Source organism: Micropterus dolomieu, linkage group LG21, assembly GCF_021292245.1.
Source record: "Micropterus dolomieu isolate WLL.071019.BEF.003 ecotype Adirondacks linkage group LG21, ASM2129224v1, whole genome shotgun sequence".
Taxonomy (NCBI): Eukaryota; Metazoa; Chordata; class Actinopteri; order Centrarchiformes; family Centrarchidae; genus Micropterus; species Micropterus dolomieu.
Window position 1 is genome coordinate 17,076,020 of NC_060170.1, and position 20,176 is coordinate 17,096,195.

General features: G+C 42.4%; 1 protein-coding gene across 2 annotated transcripts in view; it reads right to left on the minus strand.

The window, feature by feature from the left end:
* Positions 1-19,869, minus strand: part of sema6a (sema domain, transmembrane domain (TM), and cytoplasmic domain, (semaphorin) 6A) — a 104,490-nt gene extending 84,621 nt beyond the window's left edge. For both annotated transcript variants that reach the window (XM_046034372.1, XM_046034370.1), the window contains exon 1: positions 19,514-19,869. The gene's annotated coding sequence lies outside the window, so the exon portion shown is untranslated. The remainder of the gene's footprint in view (positions 1-19,513) is intronic.
* Between the last annotated feature and the right edge of the window lie 307 nt (positions 19,870-20,176).

Consider the following 20,176-nt stretch of genomic DNA (forward strand, 5'->3'; position numbering starts at 1 on the left):
TCACCATCTGTCTTACTGCCGCATTCTTTCTATATCTAGTGCCTATCTTTCGCTGTCCCTTCACCTCTGTCATCTGAGTTTCTTATCTCTTCCCTCTCTGTAATCAAAGATGCAATCTCTCTCAGCCTCTTTTACCCCAAACACTTTCAATACAGCCTATCGCTCTAGCTGTACCTCGCAACCATTCCCCTCCTCTCTCAATTATTCACTCTGTCCATCTCAATATCTTTCTCTCTCTGTCTCCCTCTTTCTTTCTCTCCTCCAACTATCTTTACCCCCCTCTTTCTCTATGCCAACAGCTTCATTGTCCTTGGGTCAGGGTGAACAATGTCAGCCCACATGGGGCCCCAGTGCAGTCTCAGCCGAGAAGGCAGGGAGCACCAGAGAACACCCATAACTCAATGTTTCAACTGGGTTGTGGGATAAAGGGAAGCCTTACACATGGCTGACTATGTGGGTCAGCTTTGGATCATTTGTAGAGGAGGAGGCCAGCAACTGGCACCAGAATTCCCCACTGAGAGTGTGTATATGTGTGTGTATGAATGAGTGAGTGTGTCGTGTCCCCTTGCTACCCACTGGCTAGGCCCCCATCAAGTTTGTCCCAGCCAACTATTCTATGGGAAACCTGCTCCTCTCTCCGTCCCCGCTGCTGCTTCCCTCCACCCCCATCCTCTACGCGGCCGCACCCCGATGCCTTTGTGAGCACCGGGGACAAAACAGGGGGTTCTTTGGTGCCACCAATTAGTCCTCCCCCATGGGGTGACATGGCCGATGAATAGAGGGACCCCCAAACCGTCCACGCATATAATCTCAGCCTTCCCGTTGGTCATAGCCACACAGATTCAACCTTGTTTGTAGAAAGGTCTCCTTCTTGATTTAAAGGCACGGCCCGCCGGTCAAAAAAAGCGAGCATCCGGATTTCAGGCGAGTGACTTTGTCAGGAGAATAGGATGGAACTTGTTCTTCTCCCTGTGTGTTCATCCTGGAAGGCATGCAAGCATGGCTTTTGGGAGGGGAGGGGGTGGTGGGGTTTAGAGAAGAGAAGGTGAATTTTTCCCATCAATCACCAAGTGACATAAACAACAATAGCAACTCAGAATCCATTACCAAAACAAACAAAGACATAGCAGGAGAGTCTGCAGCCAGAACCTCAGACGGGGGGACAGGCTATGTAAACTAAAGTGGTGATTGAGTAGGCGCAGGGGGAACTTTTGAATGAACAACCCCGATTGCTGGTGAACCAAAACACATGTCACAGTGGCGAGATGTCTCAATGGCTGCATTATGACTTCAGCGAACCCCTCCCCCACTGCTTACTGGCACTGGATTAGCTTTTAAGGGGAAAGAAAGGGTTTTTTAAATGCATCTGATGATGATTTTCATTTCAGTACCAGCATTTACAGAAAAGGCAAAAGTTTCCCTGCCTGTAGTTTGGGTAAATGCTGTCATGAGTCAATTATCAATAATCATTATATCTCAAGTCAGACTCAAGAGGATTTCATCTGAATTACTTAGCTTTTGCCTTTCAACTATTCCAACATTAAAACATCCCGTAAGTCTCTTTGTCTATTTGAAAAACAGTTGGATTCTATTGACTTTTTATATGAGAGATTAGGTGTGCAAGCACACAGACAGGCTGGCACTAGCCCTCACTAAGCACACTAATGCGCACTAATACACACACACAGACTCCAGGATTTAACATGCCATTTTCTACTCTCACCTCTTCTAGACTGACCATCAGCAGAGAGCCTAAAGAACATAACGTTAGAGAAACAGAGAGAGACTAAGTCAGACAGACAGAGACAGAGAGGAAGATAAATGTGGGATATTTGTGGATATTAGTTTTCTCCAGCAATCCTTCCTCCTGCTGCTCACTTACCTCTCTAATGTCGCTGAGCTTCTGACAAGCCAGAACAGGTGAGGCTTGCTAAATGACCTCACCTGGTCAAATACTACTACTACACTGCACTGTGAGGTGATATTGTGAGGTCTTGAGACTTTTGTTTCCATCCCCCTGTTTTTACAGTACATGCATTTTCAATTAGTGCATTAAGAAAACAGAGAGGAAACACCAGAAATATGGGGGCAAATAAGTTTTTACACTTGGCTGAGGTGGAAAAGTTGATGCATCAGTAAAAACAAAACGTAGTGTGACAAGCTTCCGCTCCTCTGAACATAACTTTTCGACCACGTTTTCGACATAGTTTTAGGTTTGACTGGCGCTCTTTTATGTCATCTTGTTGCGTCCTCTTCTTTTGCAGTGGTTTCATGGCACCAATCTGGAGAATTAGTGCCACCAGCTGTTTATGTTGATGCCAAACTCCTCATTTGGTTATGATAGTGGATGGAAACACACATTATTTTTCTGGAAATTCTCTCCCAAAACATACTCAATACTTTCACTGTGTATTTTCCATAGAAATCCCAAGCTCTGTAAAAGGTTTTCCTCCACAGAAAATGTTGCGTAGTCCCTCATTTCTGATCTACTCCAAAAAGTCATTGTATTAAAAAACTGCCACTAACATGCTTCCCTCTGAACAGCAGCAACATAGCAAAACAGAAACAGAAAAATATCTTACTCTCAAAGAAAGGCACATGGGCTCTCTGTTCATCAGCAGCAGCAGCATTGCTCATCCAGGCTATTTAATGCTTGGCTGGAGAGTCAGGCAGCATTTTATCTTTGTTTCAGTTCACATACCTGAGGAATACTTTTCTATTCCTAAACACTGCAGAGGGCAAGAGTCTCAGGGTCTGCAATTTATGAACTACAATCCATAGTCTCTGTGTACCAACCACTGAGCAGAATGGTAAATCAAGAGGTTCAGGGTGTAGTGATATGAGGCTGATGGTGTCACTTAAAGCATTTTATCTGATTTTCTCTCAAAGTATAGCTTGTATGCTATCTGAAGGTGAAAGCTGCAGGGTAGAGATGCTTTGTCGGTTCTTACTGAGAGGAAGGGGGGGTTGGGGTAGAAGGAGGGCAGCTAGGCAATAGATCAATGACTCCATGTTCCCACAGAGAGAGATAGGAAGTACAGGGCAAACTGCAGTCTGCTCCTTAAAATAGCTTCACCGATTACAGCTCAGCTTTAACCCAAATAATGGGGAGAATGACCGAGGTCTGTGAAGGTCTCTACATTTTTGATTAGTTCATGACCTCCGGGTAGAGCAGAAACAGAAGAGAGATTTCATAATGAGGAGATAGAAAACTGGGACAGGACTGACTAACTGACTTTTGAACGGGTGTTTTGGTGGACATTTGAGTAAAAGATCAGGGTGTAAGGTGCCAATGCAGCCAACGCACAACAAGCCTTTGTGTGTGGAGCTTCTGTGTCATCATCCATCACATCTGTCAGATTAAACCTAACTAGTAATGGCTTCAGGGGAATGTCTGACAGTCAAACACCCACCCACCCACGCACGCACCTAGACACACACACACACACACACACACACACACTCTCAATCCCTGTCCACTTAACACTTTGTGTTCTTCAGAAAAAGAAACCACTTGACATTAAATATGAAAGCTTAGACAAAAGATGTATTATCAAAGCCTCCTCTCAGAAGAGACTAGTGCAGCCGAGACTGAGTACACATTAAGAAAAAAAATTGTGAAAAGTAGTTCAGTTAAGCTCAGCTAGGTTACCAGGTTGGATTACTCTTTTTTAGGCATGCTTGCAGTGTGGCTTTAGGGATGGCAATGTCAATATGTCAGTAGGTCCACCAATTTGGTGCAGACTAAAGTTTTCAAACACAATTGGATAGATTGCAATGAAATTTCAAACATACATTAATGGTCCCAAGAGGAATAATCCCAATGTGATGCTGCAACTATTCATCTAGCATAGCGCCACTCCCATCAGCCTCAGGTGAACTTCAGTGCTAATGCAAATGTTAGCATGCTTACATAGCCTAAGATAGTAAATGGTAAAATTATTCCAGCTGAACATCAACATGTTAGCCTTGTCATTTTTAGCATTTTAGCATGCTAACATCAGCATTTAGCACGTACAGTCTCATGGAGCTGCTAGCATGAGTCTTATTCTTGTTCTACAATATCTGTTCTCATGAAGCATACAGAGACCGCCACATATTGTAAGTACAGGTCCCTAATCCCATGTAGGTGGAGAAATTCCTATTTTGCAGAAACCTTTAAAATATCTTTCCCTGCTGAGCCACAACATTGTTGTGACTGTTTCCTAATGTAGCTTAATGAGAAAAGACAAGACTCAGCTTTTCCCTGACCCAGAAAATAAAACAGCGGATCAGCATGCAATAAATAGAAAAACCATAAATGAAACCGTAAATAAAAATGAAGTAAATAATTAAAAAGATGATGATTCTGGACAAGTTGGCTCATTAGTGGAATGGACTTCAGAGGAATGCATCTCATTGGGCTGTGCGTTCACCAATAAGACTTTTCCTGTCGACTGAACAGATAAACAATCCCCACACACACACACACACACACACACACATACACACGCAAACTGTTCTATCCATTTCTCTCGGTCTCCCTCTTCCTCTTCCTCTACTTCTTTCTTCACTAATCCTCCTCCCACCCTCCTCCTCCTTCCCTCGACTTCGCTCGCCTTTTCTCAGGGTCAATTAAGCTACAGTAACTAAACAGCAGTGCACCCTGTCACATTCCATCCAGTCCCCCTCAATGAGTGACTACAACTTACACTTAAACAAACGGCCTCTGAAGGAACACGCTCCAACAGCCATTACCATATGAACAACTCACTTCCTAAAGCACAATGAACTACCTTGACAGACCTTCTCTGGCCTCAGGCTGTCCTTCGTGGAACTGTGTTATTAATGGGGTATAAAGAAGGGTCTGTGTGCAGGTTGTCTGCCCCTGTTTCGCCTCTGCTGCTCTGGCCTGGTCCTCCTGGCTGTGCTTTCCCAGTGCTGCAATATTTACTTCATAGGGGGTTGACAGAGCAGCAAAGACGCTCGCTCTCGCACACCTAAGTACACACAGGCTCACAGCGGGGCAGGCATAAGCACAGAGAAAATACATGAAACAAAAACTTTGATGTACACACACTCACGCACATGTTCACACAGAAACATGCACACACTTTCAACTACAAGAGCACCATACTGTGCACTTGAGAGGCCAACCTCAACCAAAGGCAGATCTATTTCTCTTCTCTCCTCATCCACCTCCTCCTCGCAGAAACACTTCAAATCTTACAACAACTGAAATCTTTAAGAAGGAAGAGAACGGGTACTTCTTGGCCTTTTATTCCTTTTTAAAAAGTAGTGTGAGACATTTTCATAAAATAAATGTTTTGCTACTATTGCTGATCACTACAACACAATTCTGATTCAGCGGTGTTCTAAATCTTTTCCTTTTGCTTTTCTAAAGACCCAGTGGAGGTTGGACCTTTTTCCTGTGCACAGGAATTTATGTGGTTCTCACAACTGGTTTGTATAGAGTAAATAGAGAAAGAACTGGGTAATTAGCAAGAACAAAATGTAATCAGAAATTGATGTGTCATTAAATCTTTCATGCAAATACAGCACAGCAATAATTACTTATGACCAAAGATGTCACTACATTTTCCTGTCTTGGCTTACCTGGTCAAAATATCATATAAATGTGAGTTATATTTCCTGTGGTGACAAATCTGGAATTTGCACCCAGCAGGCAGGTAAATCAGCTTTTCTCATAACCTGACACTTGCATCTCTATACCTTTAAGGCCAAGAAAACAGGCCTGCTACATTCAAAAGAACAGCAGTATCGACTGGAGCAGAGAAAAGGGGAAATATCGTATGATTTGCCGGGCACCCAAAACGAGTTTGTTTGGCTTATCTATTTGTTTGATCTGTTTGGGGGAGGACATTTTGTTGAATGGCTCTTTGTGATCGACCACTACAGCTTACATCCTCGGCCCGCAGGGTGGGTGGGCAGAAACACAATGAGATAGGTTTGATTGAACTCTCGCTGGAATCATGTTCTCCTCTGCTTGAACATGAAAAATCTGATCTTTAGTATGTTTCAATACAGGAAACACAGAACGTGCCCTGCAATCAGATCAACCTACACTCACTGTGACATGTCTTTTCATCACATGACAAAGAGGGAGAAAAGTTACATTCACCTCACTGCCAAAATCTGTAATTAAGGAAATAGGCACGCTGTTAGAAACCATGACTCAGTGTTCTTAGTTTGGCCACACTTTGATGTTCAAATTCACGAACATATTGTAATTGAAAGAAACTGGAAACAACAGATGGTGTGACAAAGTGTTATATTTTTGCAGCAATATTGTGTCATACCTTGTTTTAGTGCTCCCAGTTGAGTTGCAAGGAGTGATAGTGCCAAAAACCATCAGCCAGAACAATCTTCTGTTTGTGTTAAGTGTGTGAGGTTTACTAGTCTCTCTGTTAATAAGGCATTAGATTTATTATACTGATGATGATGATGATGATGATGATGATGAAGATGATGATGATGATGATGATGATATTAAAGATATTAAAGAGAAGCCTACCTTGGTATATATATGGTATAACTAAATGTCTGACAGATAACAAATCTAAATAAAAAAATGTAAATGTTCTTTTCCCCTTACCAATTCATCTGCCGATTATGTTCTCGATTAATTCATTTATCATTTGGTCTACTGAAACATACCCACTATAATTTCCCAGAATCCAAGGTGACAAATTTAAATTGTTTGATTTATCAGACCGACAGACCCAAATATATTCAATTTATTAACATATGTGACAAAGAAAAACATCATGTCCTCAAAATTGAGAAGCTGGAGCCAGAAAAGACTGATTGATTATCAAAATATTTGTTAATTGATTTTTTATTTAGGTGTGCGTAATTGATTAATCCACTAAGAGTTTCAGTGAGTTTAGTCCATACATACTGGCTGACCTCTTTGCATCATTCAATTGTGGTCTCCAGCAGGCGTCTGATGCCAACAAAACAAAGAAAACCTGAGTCAGAGAATCAGGCTTCTCACGGATCAGATCTTCATCAGACCACAAAGTCATCTGACTCCCAGCACATGTTCAACCCACCGATACTTGATACCCAGCCCAAAACCCTGATAGTAGATACCAGCCCATAGCATAGCACGTCTTCTCCCTGAGGCAATGTGTGCTTCTGTGTAGCTCTGGATGTATGTGTGACACAGAGAGGCTATTTCTGTGACATATGACTGCTTGTGAGCACTTACCCACATGCTTGAGTGTCTGTGTATACACATAAATATACCTATGCGTGTGTGTGTGTGTGTGTGTGTGTGTGTGTGTGCGTGTGTGTGTGTGCGTGTGTGTGTGTGTGTGTGTGTGCACTCTTGTGTGCACATCATCTACAATTTCCAGCTAACCATCATAATGCCATAAAAGTATGTCTAAAGCTTGTTATCTCTCACACATATTTGTTCATCAAACCCCACCATAAAACCCCTCAGAGTTAGTTCCATCATACACCAGGTAATAAAATACACTGTTTGTCCTCTTATACAAATGACTGCAATACAGGTGTGCTTGTCTCTCTGTCCATTTGAGAGATAGCTATCAGTTAAAAGGGTAACCAAAGCCTCTTCACTTGTTGGGTCCCCCCCTTTTCCCAGCATTCAGCTTCTCATTACATCCCAGTGTGAATAATATCTCCTTTTAGCTCTGTTTACTTGAAGCATATGGCAGGCCTACTGTAGTCAGCAAGCTATTTCCTATGACTAACCTTCCCACTATGGTTTTGTTACTGCACTCTTATGACTACATCATATGATGACGATATTCAAGCACATTTGAACCATGAGCTGAACTCATGATAGGGGCAGTTTTATCTGAAAGAGGAAGGCAGCGGTCATTCGTGAGAAGAGGAAAGACACGCAGGGCCAAACCAGTATTAATGCTTCTATTGATCACAATCTCGCCTTCCGCTCGTACACCCTCCTTGGATGTAACACAATGCATCCCAGGGAATGAATAACTATTGCTAATGGCTATAAAAAGCTCCTGAGAATCAGCTAACGTTCTAGCCACTAAAATCGATATCTCCCCCAACCACAATCTTTATTTAATCTCAATATAGTGGCACAAAGAATTAAGGATGAAAAGCGTATGAGAAATTGCTCGGTCACAACAGAATGGGAGACTTTGCTCCTTTCGGATTATCCTAAAGTGACTGAAGCACTGCCACTACATTCTAGTACCCATCCAAAGTTTGCACACCACAACAGCATGTTAACTGGTTCAGACTGATTCATCCATGCTCAAAAATCCCCTCTGTTGCTATCCGGTGAGGTACTTTGGATAAAATTAGCGCCACCCTTCCTCTCTTGTGTCAGACTGACTCCAATCATTCGCGGAAGATTCCAAATAACAATCAATTAATTAAATGCATCTCCCCTGTGCTCAACTCTTCCATTCAGTTGATGCTGTAGTCACAGCCCAGGCAGTATTTACTATAGTAATTAGCCCAGTGTTACAAGCATGGAAATCCCCGTGATGAAGGAATAACTATCTGACTGCCTCCAGGGTGGGACAGGCAATGAGAGCACTCAAATAGAAAGTCACGCCTTATTATGCAGGTGGTAGAGGTATGAAATACAGCCTCCCAAGGTAATTGAGGCCATGTAGGTGGCTTCTTACAGACAATCACCCTCAACAAGACTGAGAAGCTGGTGTAAAGTGGAAATGAAAACAGCCAAAACGCTGCAGTGGTCTGCCCTCCGTAATCAGCATATTTCACTGTCCAGAATAAATATCAACTATTCAAATATTACAAAACGGGGAATTCTGAGGGGGTGACACTATAGGTGAGTGAGCTGCCTCTATGAAATTTAAATAACATGCTTCAATGTGGTGCTAGAGTTGTACCCACATTATTCTTAAGCAATTCTTTCTTGAGTCTATAAGCATAACTGCACCATATATATTGAACAAAGTTATGGTCGATATGTACTGCAAGAAGCACATAAAACCACAGTAGCCATAAAAAGGAGGAATACCAGTTATGTACTAAATTCTACCATAAGATGTATTTCAAACCTGTCATTTACTAGCTCAGCTGTCACAGGTTTACTGGTTTTAGGTCTTGCTTTATTGAGTTCACGTGTTTATGTTTGTTTGTGCATGCTTTTGTGTGTGTGTGTGTGTGTGTGTGTGTGTGTGTGTGTGTGTGCGTGTGAGCGCCTGCGGTTGTGTGTATCCACCTGTGTGTATGTGAGTGTGCTTCATTGGTAATGTACACAAATGATCTAATTATTTGTAACCACATTCTCATGCGTTCAAGTAGTGTGTGCTGTCTGTGTCTGTTCATTTACCAAAGTCTGGGTCACCCAGAGTTAGACAGCTTAACTCACATGAGGGCACACACACCCAGACAAACACACTTGCAAACACACACCAAGTCCTTCACCTGTTAATGTGTGAAACAAATGACTGCTGCAGCGGCGCCAGTGTGAACACACCACCATGTCCCGTCTTATCTGCTGGCTGCATGAAAACCTGTTTGTTCTAGATAGAGTCTGCAACAATCAACCAGTTAGCTTGAGGGAATTCAGCTGGCCCTGGATGACTGCACCTCACAGGACTGAACTAAGAATCAAATCCACCGCCTCATAGGGGAAGGATGAAGATCAATGGCACAGACTGAATGACAACAATAGGCCTACACCACAGGATCAACTCAACGCTCCAAACTCCCAGTCTTATCTAGGTCAGAGCTGCACCTCCAAAGACTCATCCCACCTCCTTTCTTTGCTGTTTCTTTTGTTGTCATGTGAAGTGATGTAACATACTGTAACTTTGCAGTATATCCTAAGATTGAGACCAAGTAGTGGAGCCATGTGTTCAAAACACTCACACAATAGCAATACTACTCTCTCTAATAACTCTCTCCAAAATTTAGATTATGGTTTTTGACTTTTTATTGTAATTAACCCTTAAACACAAGTTACAAAAACAACTGAAAACTTGGTTAAGAGCACCACAATTGTCTGATATGCTTATAAATTAAAAATGAAAGACGAAACTTCACTTGAGGAAATAAATAAGTTTGACATGCAACATTGTAAAAAGAGACATTCCTTGTTAGTGAGACCCAGTTACGCTGTGTAAATGATTAACGGATAGTGCGTCTAGATAGCCTCATCTGCCGTCCTGTGTTCCTATCTAGTTACCAGGCTAGCATTACTGGACTAGCTAACATTACTAGGTGCGTGTAAGTGTTTGCTCATATGTACTCTGACACAAATACACAGAAGGAATAAGAAAGGTAGGGAGCATGGGAGAGAGAAACTGAAGAGGGGGTGACTAATAAATTGGTTTCCTACCTGTCAAACAGCTGAAAGCAGAAGTTTCAAGCCTTTATGCAAACAGAATCTGATACTGAGAAAATACACATTCTAGTAATCTCTTCCAAAAACAGGAATAATTCTCTGATGATGTATGACCAGTTTTGACTCATCAAACTCTCTTCAGAGTAGCTGGGCACATAGCCATGCCTCCTCACTCAGACTCCAAACCCAATTAAATAATCAAGGGTTCAATTGCTGCATAATACCACAATCAATAAACAGAGGATGGATGAAATTAAACGGATCCCACAAGATACAAATACAGAGAACTTATCAGTGAAACAGATGAGACGGTCCCAGATTAGTTGAGGATGGGAGTAGATCAAAAGACACAGCGTTTCAGTGTGCAGCTGCTGCACTGCCCAATCAAACGTTACTACTCAGAAACCAAAATAGGACTCATTGCAGAATTCTCAGCCTCTACACACACCAATTTATGTAAGACTGCATACATACACAAACAAGTAAGTGGCTCAGATACATGCGCATAGCTTCACACACCTTCACAAAGCCAGAAGCAATCATCTCCTGAATAATCCAGTCAGCAGACAAATCAAAACCTTAACAGGTTTAGAAAAGCAAAGAAGCTTTTTAACAAATAATGTAAAAAATGTAAAAAGGCCCCCAGTAGACTGTGATGAATGAATCAAGCCAAGCATGCTGTGAACATTATCAGAGTGGGGGATGAATGAATACATTATCATGCAAGGCACAACTTCGCATTTCCTGCCTCACAGCTTGTCTGTCTTCCTGCCTATCAACCTGCTTGCCTGATTACCTGCCCACATACAGAGCACCTTTTGTCCAGATTTTAGGGGCACGGATGGGGGGCGAGGTGAAATATTCATATATCTGTGCACCTCAAAACCTTGCTGCCTACCTCCCCGCAAACTGCCCAGCCTCTTTCTATTACTCTCTCTGGCAGGATGTCTTTCTCTCTACCTGTCTACTTAAAATATCCCAGTTACCTCTGTGAGTCTGTGCATTCCTCCATGCCCCCTTAACCCTGAATATCTGCTTCTACTGGATATCTCAATCACTGTTAGTCATTTTTTATCTCTTTCCAAACATGTTTCCTCCTGTCTCCTAAAAATTGGATTAATAAACAACCAATTTGCATGAACAACTATGCAGTGTAAGAAACATACTGAAATGTTCACATTGAACATATCTGCAAAAATGTCCAGTGCTAATGCGCAATGTTCATACTGAACGTATCTATATTGTATCTTGGCAACAAAAGCATAATTAAAGGAACAGTTTGACATTTTGGAAGATATGCTTATTCACTTTCTTGCCTAGAGGTAGAGGAGAACATTCACTCTCATGTCTGTTTGGTAAATATTAAACCACAGCCAGCAGCCGGTTAGCTTAGCTTAGCACAAAGACTGGAAACACGAGAAAAGCTCTGTCTAAAAGTAGCTAAATCTGTCAACCTGAACAAAAACCAAAGATTAAAAATGACACCTTGTGGTTTTACAGGGTGTTCAGGGTGCAGCATTTCCTAAAGTCTGGTTGAATACTGAAAAGGCCAATGTTGACTTCTTCATTAAACCAAAACTACAGTTTTTCCCTACCCTAAACCAAGTGTTAATTAGCCTAAACAAGGTGATGTGTCTTGGTGTCCTGTTTTCGGTTTTACATGTCCAAACATTCACCTTGACCTCTTCACTTCTGTGTAGTATATGGGTGTTACACTTCCTGCATTGTAAAACGATTCCCAATAAATGTAATTCAAGCAGCTAATACATTTCTTGAACAGGGTCTTTGGATATGGCAGAGGAAGTTAAAAGGATTTAAATGTATTTGATTGGAGATTAGGCTGTCCTTCTGCCTATCTTCCTGCCTGCTACTCTCCATTTGCCTATCAGGCTACTTTCCTCCCAGTGTCGGCCCTGGCTGCTGTCACACCATACATTTAATCAGTCTGGCAGCCCTGGCTATACCGAGCAGTCTCCCGATGCTGACTGAATTGTGTGCGTGTGATGTGAGTGGGCCTTTGTGAGGCCTCCACTCAGCAGAGTGATGATAAGTACTCCCAGCCCACTGCTCCGCTTGAGCTGATGGACAGACAGGCTAAGAACACTGGGGGCCTTGTGGTTGGGCGTGTGTGTGTGTGTACATGTGTGTATTGTGGTAAAAAGGGGGAGAGTAGATGGTGGCTGGGGACTGGAGTGTGTGCGTGGTGTGTGAGTGGGTTTTTTTTTATTTTTGACCAGCCACGCCACTAGGCCATGCCACATGGCTGCAATTTGTTCATTAGCTATGTAATAAATGTACACAGACACACACACACAGAGGTAATATTGTTCCAAGTTCTGCCTGATTGGATTCTGAAATAGAGGACCCTCAGGGGAATAACTTGTAGTCTGCCAGCCACTGTGACCAGGAGAAGGCTGATTTCTTAACAAGGTTTAAGGCAAACTCTGAAGAAACACATGTAGTCTGTATTTTTCTATTTGCTGTAAGGAACACTGTGAACATAAACTAAAATAATGTTGGTTGCATAAGTTGTATACAACTTCTTCGTATACAAATTGTTTTGACTGCTTTCATATGGCTGAATGTTAAATTCTTTCCTTATTATGTTTCATATTTATATGTGTCAGAATAACTACAGGTTATTGTAAAGATTTACCTGGAAATAATTAATATTCACTCAGGGCCAATTACAAGCAATCTATCATCATCATCAGTGTGTCAGACAAGCTAGGGATGGTTGTTACAAATTACCTGCTGTCTAAGATATCAGTCGATGCTTGTTTGAGCAGCGCACATCGTGCCAGATTTAGGGCCAGCTAATAAATGTTTGCATCACGAGAGATAGAAAGCAATATTGGATTATGTGAAACTATATCCCTGCTGACAGATCATTTGAACAGAAATGTTGCTCTGGAGGAAATCCAGAAACATGGATAATAAACTAATTCTGTCTATCCTCGTTCGGCCCGCACATGGAAACCAGCAGTGTGGCTTTTGGAAGAAGAAGCTGCTTGTTCCACATTCAGCGAGGCTTATAGCCTCTGGGAGAGTATGACTGCTGCTCTGCCATGAGCATACAGATCACCTTACACACTGGCTTTCCTCTGCTTTGATGGCTGATGCACACATACACACACATACACATGCACGTCCACACACACAGCCATGCATACCTGCTTCCAAAGATACTCAGGAGCATTAACACAGCGGATTTGCACACACAGCCACACACACATTTACCTCATCCCCCACCTGAATTAATTCACCTGCTGCACCTGAGAATGCAACCGCTATGATATCACCTGCAGTCCCATCACTTCAAAGGCACAAAAGCACCTCGGTGCCATCAGCACAAAAAGCAAACACACCCTCTCACTTCCTCCTTTGTCCTTCTGTACCCTAATGGTAATTCCCTTGCAGAAAGTCCATACATGGTGAAGGGAGAATTACACAGTGTACTCCACAATCAGGTATACTTGGGTTTCTGCCCATTGGCACTCACTGTGCATCACTGTAACAATGACAAGCTCTCTTTATTCCTCTTCCCTTTCAGTGACATGAAAGAAACTGCCCTGTTGTGTGCACTTACACGTGTGTTTTGTGTGTGTATGAGTGAGTTTATGTATAATTGTGTACACGCATTTGAGTGAAAGATGTTTGTGCGTGCTGAGAATCCCATGATTACAGTGCTGCTGGTTGCTCCGAAAGCTCCCATTGGAAATGCTCACAAGCAGGGTATGATGCGATGAGACAAGGTGGTAATACAACCACCACATTAGTGCATGGTTAACCATTAAAAGACCCAAATGAGATTATGAGGTCATAGGGGAGGTACAAAGCTTACAGCCAAAACAAGAGCCCCTTCTCTGAAAGTAACAGCCTATATTCAGTATTTATTTTGCACAGAGAGGAAAAAAGAAAACAGGACAGGAAAAGGGAGAGAGAAAGACAGAGAGACACCAGGTTTGATAGCAAGAGTTTCCATAAATTTCCACAGTGGTCAATTTCCGTTGTAATCAATCATTGAATAACACATGAATTCAGCATGATTTACCATCAAAATGTCCAACTGAGCATGAAACAGGAAGCCGTGGCCCATCTTCCATCTCAGCTCAGTAGAAGGCTTTTCCATTGTAAGCAAGGTGAAATAACAGTGAAATAAAAGCCGTTCAGTGTACTGTAACACACTGGAGATACACCAGCCCCATGAGCGCGCTATTCACAAGATGATGCCGACTGTGAAAACATTCTTCTGCTCTCTTTAGGAAGGAGAGCGCAGAGAGATGGAGAGAGTTTATGTATACAGTATGTGTGTGCGTGAGAAAAGATGCACACACAGGAGGAGATAGGGGGTTCACTGCTGAGATAAAAATGGAATCCATTTTGGCTCTTGAAGCACAGTCATCCACAGTGTGAGGACCTGCTTGGTGAGTTAGCCTGCCATTGCTTTTTCAATCACTTTCCTTTTCTGCTTTATTTCAATCGTTCCGCCTTCACCTCACTACACTGTTTATATAATTACCTCCTTTCCTCCATACTCACACTTTTTCTTTCCTTTCCTTTCCTTTCCTTTCCTTTCCTCCTCTCTCCGTCTCCTCTTCCTCTCACTTCTCCTCTCTCTAGGCAGCCAGGAACCCCAACACTGTCTCAGGTCCTGAAACTATGGCAACGGAATGAGAGAGCAAGCGCTCTCTATGATTAATAGATGAGAGATGCAGTGCCAATTGCTGGGGCCTGGGGAGGAGGGACAGATGCACTCGAACAACACCACACAAACATGCATGTATTGTCACATAAAGTACACATGCTGAGTACACACACTTAACCCCCCCACCACCACCATTAGCCAGCCTCTGTGCTTTCTGGTAATATGCACACAGAAAATGGGAAAGAATCTGACGTCCGCACTACAGAGAGACACATCAACACATGCGTTAAAGGCAGAGTTAGGGTTAAAAGAGCACACAAAAAGGCGGCAGAGTTTTCCTGATGCTTAACATCCTGACACTCACCTCCTTATTGGCTGCCAACACGCAAACTAACCACAGAAAAAACCACAGCCTCAGCAGCGGATGAGGCCCTAATGAGTCTTAACAGACTGTGGCTGTCTCCATGACTCACAGCTGGCTGCTCTCACCTGTAAAAGCACAACAGCAGGACGGGAACTAGGACATCATATTTTTATGCTGCGTACCACAATTTACATCATCTGATGTATAGTACCAGACTTGGCTCTTTTCAAGGCCAGTCAGTCATCCATCTCCCAGGCAATCACACAAAGCCCCGCTGCATTTGGATTATCCCTTCAAATGTATTTCCATTCCATTTGAGTAATGACAGGCAACCAAACTAAGCTGTGACAAAGCTATTACTGCACATTAATGTCGCATGTACTAAGTTTTTAAATTTCTACGAAGAGAAACCTGATCTTGTAGGCTGAGTTTTCATTTGGCCCACATTTGGTAAAATTTGGCTCCTCAACAATCTTCTCCTAGATGCGCTGGCTATCACTTTCTAATTCACTTAATTTCTAACAACAAAGCTTTGCCAAGGACCAACAGCCAAAAACACCAACAAACACGCCAATTCTGCCACTGACTTGCGGCGCCCAGCCCAAATAAGCCTTTTGCCTGGTCCTTCATGCCTCTGGCTCTCTTGGCATAGACAACACGCTCAATCAATTATGCTAATGTAACGAGTATGAAGAGTGTTTACCACATGGACGGTTAATTCAATGGACGCACTGTAGAGTCATTTATAGAGAGCGGGAAGGGTTAAGGCTAAGTAGAGGAAAGCAGCCAGTTAGAACAACACAATGAAACTTGGAAACTGGAACGCCATGCATCTATGCATGTGTGTGTGTGTGTGTGTGTGTGTGTGTGTGTGTGTGTGTGTGTGTGTGTGTGTGTGTGTGTGAGTACATGGACCGACACAAGGCAAGTGATTAGCAAGTGATTACATTTTAAATGAGCCGTGCTGTGAATAGAGCACACTGGACCATACTGCACGGTGAGTTATATTTGGTCTCCATATTGAATTTAATTTATCATCTCTGCTAAACAGTGTGCAACTTAAATGGAAAAGATGGGGGTAGTGCGCAAACAATCAGCTGGCTCTTTAGAAAATCAAATATATCACCAAAGCAGATAAATGGAAATGTAGCAATAGGTCTGCCATCTCCTCTCATCCTGTTTAATATTAGTATGTTTTCCAATGAAAGACATTTATCAAATAATGAGTTCAAATTCAGAAGGTCAGCAAAATCATAACCAAAAGAAATGAGAGAGACGGAGCAGCAGAAGGTTAAGTAAAATGTGTATACAGAGGGAGAGTTGTGTAATTTGTTTGAGTAGGTTAGACTACCTTCCTGTTTCTTTTATCACCTTCTGAATCACAACCGACTCCCACTGAACCCGAAAAGAAAGCCAACTTGAGTGCAGCTAAAATCAGCAATGTGCCATGTAACACATGTGACGGACAGTTCCCTTGAAATACAAGCTCCTTTGATTATGCTGACCTGTATTTCTGAAACAAAATGCACTAAAAATGCATTTGCTAGCTTATGATAATCCCTTTTTAATGTTGCACCACTAGAGCAAGTTTGTCATTTAGCATTCAGGCAGTGTAATTGAAGCAGCAGCAATTTAGAAAGATGTGGAATCTGGAAAATGGGTTAAGCATCAATAAATCACATCCAGATGAGCAAGAGGGGTTTGATGCTTTCTCGCACTCTAATTGTTTCAACAACAAAAAAAACCACCAGCCCACACACGAAGGATATGCATCAATAAAACATGTTTTTTTATAAAATATGCATGAATACACACACTATTGAATGCTGGCTGTTGACAGTGACTGAATGAGGACCAAAGATTAACAACAACTGACCGGTCTTGTTGTTTATAATAGAAGGCCAACTCATTTGAACAGCAGCAAAGCCATTTATCAATTATTCAAACCTACTGTATTCAAGCTGCATCTGCCCTTAACTGGCAAAGGTAAATACTAACTTTCCCCCTCTTTCTTTCCTTCTCTCTCTCTCTCTCTGTCTTTCTCTTCCTCGCTCTCACACATGCACACACACACACATACATACAGTGTGACAAATCCACATCAGTCACACACAATGCCATCCCCATTGCTATTGTTCGGGGATCGGCAGATCAAACGCTCCATGGAGCATTGCTCCAAACACAAGCAACAACTCTGGTCGCTCTGCTCCATTCTGCCTCTCCAGGAAGATAACAGGCAGACTGCTGTCACAAAGGTAATCGTGCTGTAATTCATGTATCAGCACCCCAACGTATCATTGTATAATGTGTTGATAGCAGGATTTTCACTCCGGTTTGTGGTGCTGTAGTCTTTACAATGGCTGGTGGGATTTACAGCCCATGCAACATCTCAAAAAATGCCTCCAGGACATTTGAATGCCTTGAGGCTAATGTTGTAGGAGGATCGGTGGTAAAATGTTAAAACATTCTGCTATTGCACCTTCAAGATCTATGTGTAAGCCCCAGCACAGTATGTATACTAACTACAAAAAACCATGAGGTCACAGATGAAAAAAACTCCAACACTCAGGAGTACCAAATATTTCCAGTTATTTCAGGAAAAAACAGATGAAATTCAACACCCTTTCCTCTCAGAGCTGGCTCGCAACCTTTCTATCTTTATTCTGTGAAGGCTGATATTAGAATCATATTTCCAAAACACCATGTCCTGCTGCTGAAAATCAGCTGACAAGAGGCACATTTTGCTGTGGGCATTCAATACTCCTTAGCTTCACCCATTTATACCATCACCCTTGCACACTTGATAATCTATAACCTACATTTAGAGTTGCTGAATGCTTTTTCCAGCTTTTCCCAGTGCCTCTGGGGGAGATCTTTCATACTGGGAGAGGAGAGGAGAGGAGAGGAGAGGAGAGGAGAGGAGAGGGAAACCACTGGCAATGACTGGGTGTTGGCAGTCAGGCTGCTGGATGTGGTTTGTGTGGCCTCTATCTCCTCTCCCAGCTTGTTAAAGAAATAATGTGCAGCAGCACTTCATTTAATGGCAAATCCACTTCTGAGACCTGTGCAATTTTGTCTCCTGGTCAGAATTACAAACATTTGATTGATCTTTTGGACCAGAGTAATAGTGACCACTCCGCCTCCTGGTATAGCTTGAAATCCCTGAACACACCCTAGCCAGCGTGTGTGTGTGTGTGTGTGTGTGTGTGTGTGTGTGTGTGTGTGTGTGTGTGTGTCTGTGTCTGTGTGTGTGTGTGTGTGTGTGCGCGCGCGCGCGCGCGCGTGTGCATGCGAAACAGACAACTCACTTTACAACAATAAAAATCTGCATGTAAAATGAATTAATTATTTCACATGAAATATCTGTGTTACCATTATGTTGGAGTACATAACGAATGAAAACAGAAGGGAGGATTGCAAACACAGGCTGCATCATTAGTCTACTAGTCTAATTCTGAATTTCCAGTCATATGAAAATAAATGGCAAATGAAAATCCCATCCTGCACTGTAGTAATGAAGCGAGCACACAATATTTATCCGTTTTCATAAAAAACGAGGCAGGAATATGTTATTTGGCTCATATAATTACTGCAATTTAATAATTTAATTAAAATATATAAGTAGTTCTTTTGTGGCTGTAGTTTTAGAACATCTTTAGAGATTCAACGAGGTTGAAAAAAAACACTGTTGAGTTGGACAGAGGAGCAAGAGGACGGTCCGAGTCGGTCCGACTCCTTCAAGTTCCCACAAGCACATTTTTTATTTGCAGTACATGTACCTGCAACCCGGAATGATACTAACATTGTTTTGTGTTTAGACTCAGTGTGATGCGCAATAGGTCATCTGAGACTGATACCTCTTTATTCCATATGGGTAAACATAAGAGGGATTACGCATGAAACTGTGGTCTGTTTACATCTACGGAAGGTTTTCTTGTAGGAAAAAAATCGCAGTTCTCATTTGAAATGAAAACTGGGCACTTTCAAATTTTTAGAACTTTAAAATGCAATATAAATAGGCGACATCGCCCTAAGTTGATGAAGTAACCGTGCGAAGCTTGTGCACTTGTCGCCCGGCAGCCTGGCTGTACAGAAGACAAGCCTCCGGGGCTGGAGAGAGACTGGCACAGGCTATAAGCGCACCTAAAGTTTGAAATAAACAAAGAAATCTTACCTTCAGCTCATGAATGGATATGCCACAGAGTAGTTTTACAGCGCTGTTTTTTAGTAATCCATGAGATGTGGCTCTCAAAGCAGGACAGACGGTGCTCTTTTCAGAATAACAATGCGAGCGCTACTTTTCTCTTGCGCTTCTTTTTGTTACATGCCGCGCTGAAATCACACCTCCTCAAATGGGAATATCCATCGGAAATCCACACTAGAGAGAAAAACCGACGTTTTGGCTTTTAAAACTCCCCTCAGGTAAACTGAACGCACGGAACCAATCGGGTGTCCCAGAACTAGCTACGGAGCTGAATTGCAGTCCCTTCCACAAAAGCCGACGGTCATCCTATTTGGAGATGAAGCTTCTTAGCAGACTGGAGCGGAGCGCAGCGATCCCAGCTGTCACCCACCCGCTACACACACACACGCTCTCACACATGCATAGGGAGGAGCTACATCTCTGGAACGGGAGGTATTGTGTCAGTGGGTGCCAGTTATGGACAACTGTATTTCTATTTTTACGCAGCGGCATTCCATAAGAATGCGCTTTGGATTAGAAGAAAGCCTGAGCACTATTAACAGTTTCGACAACGAAGGGGGGAAATAAAAATGTTAACTGGTTAGTTGGAAATTCAAATAAGATTAACTGGCATTTTGTAGATATGCAAACTGT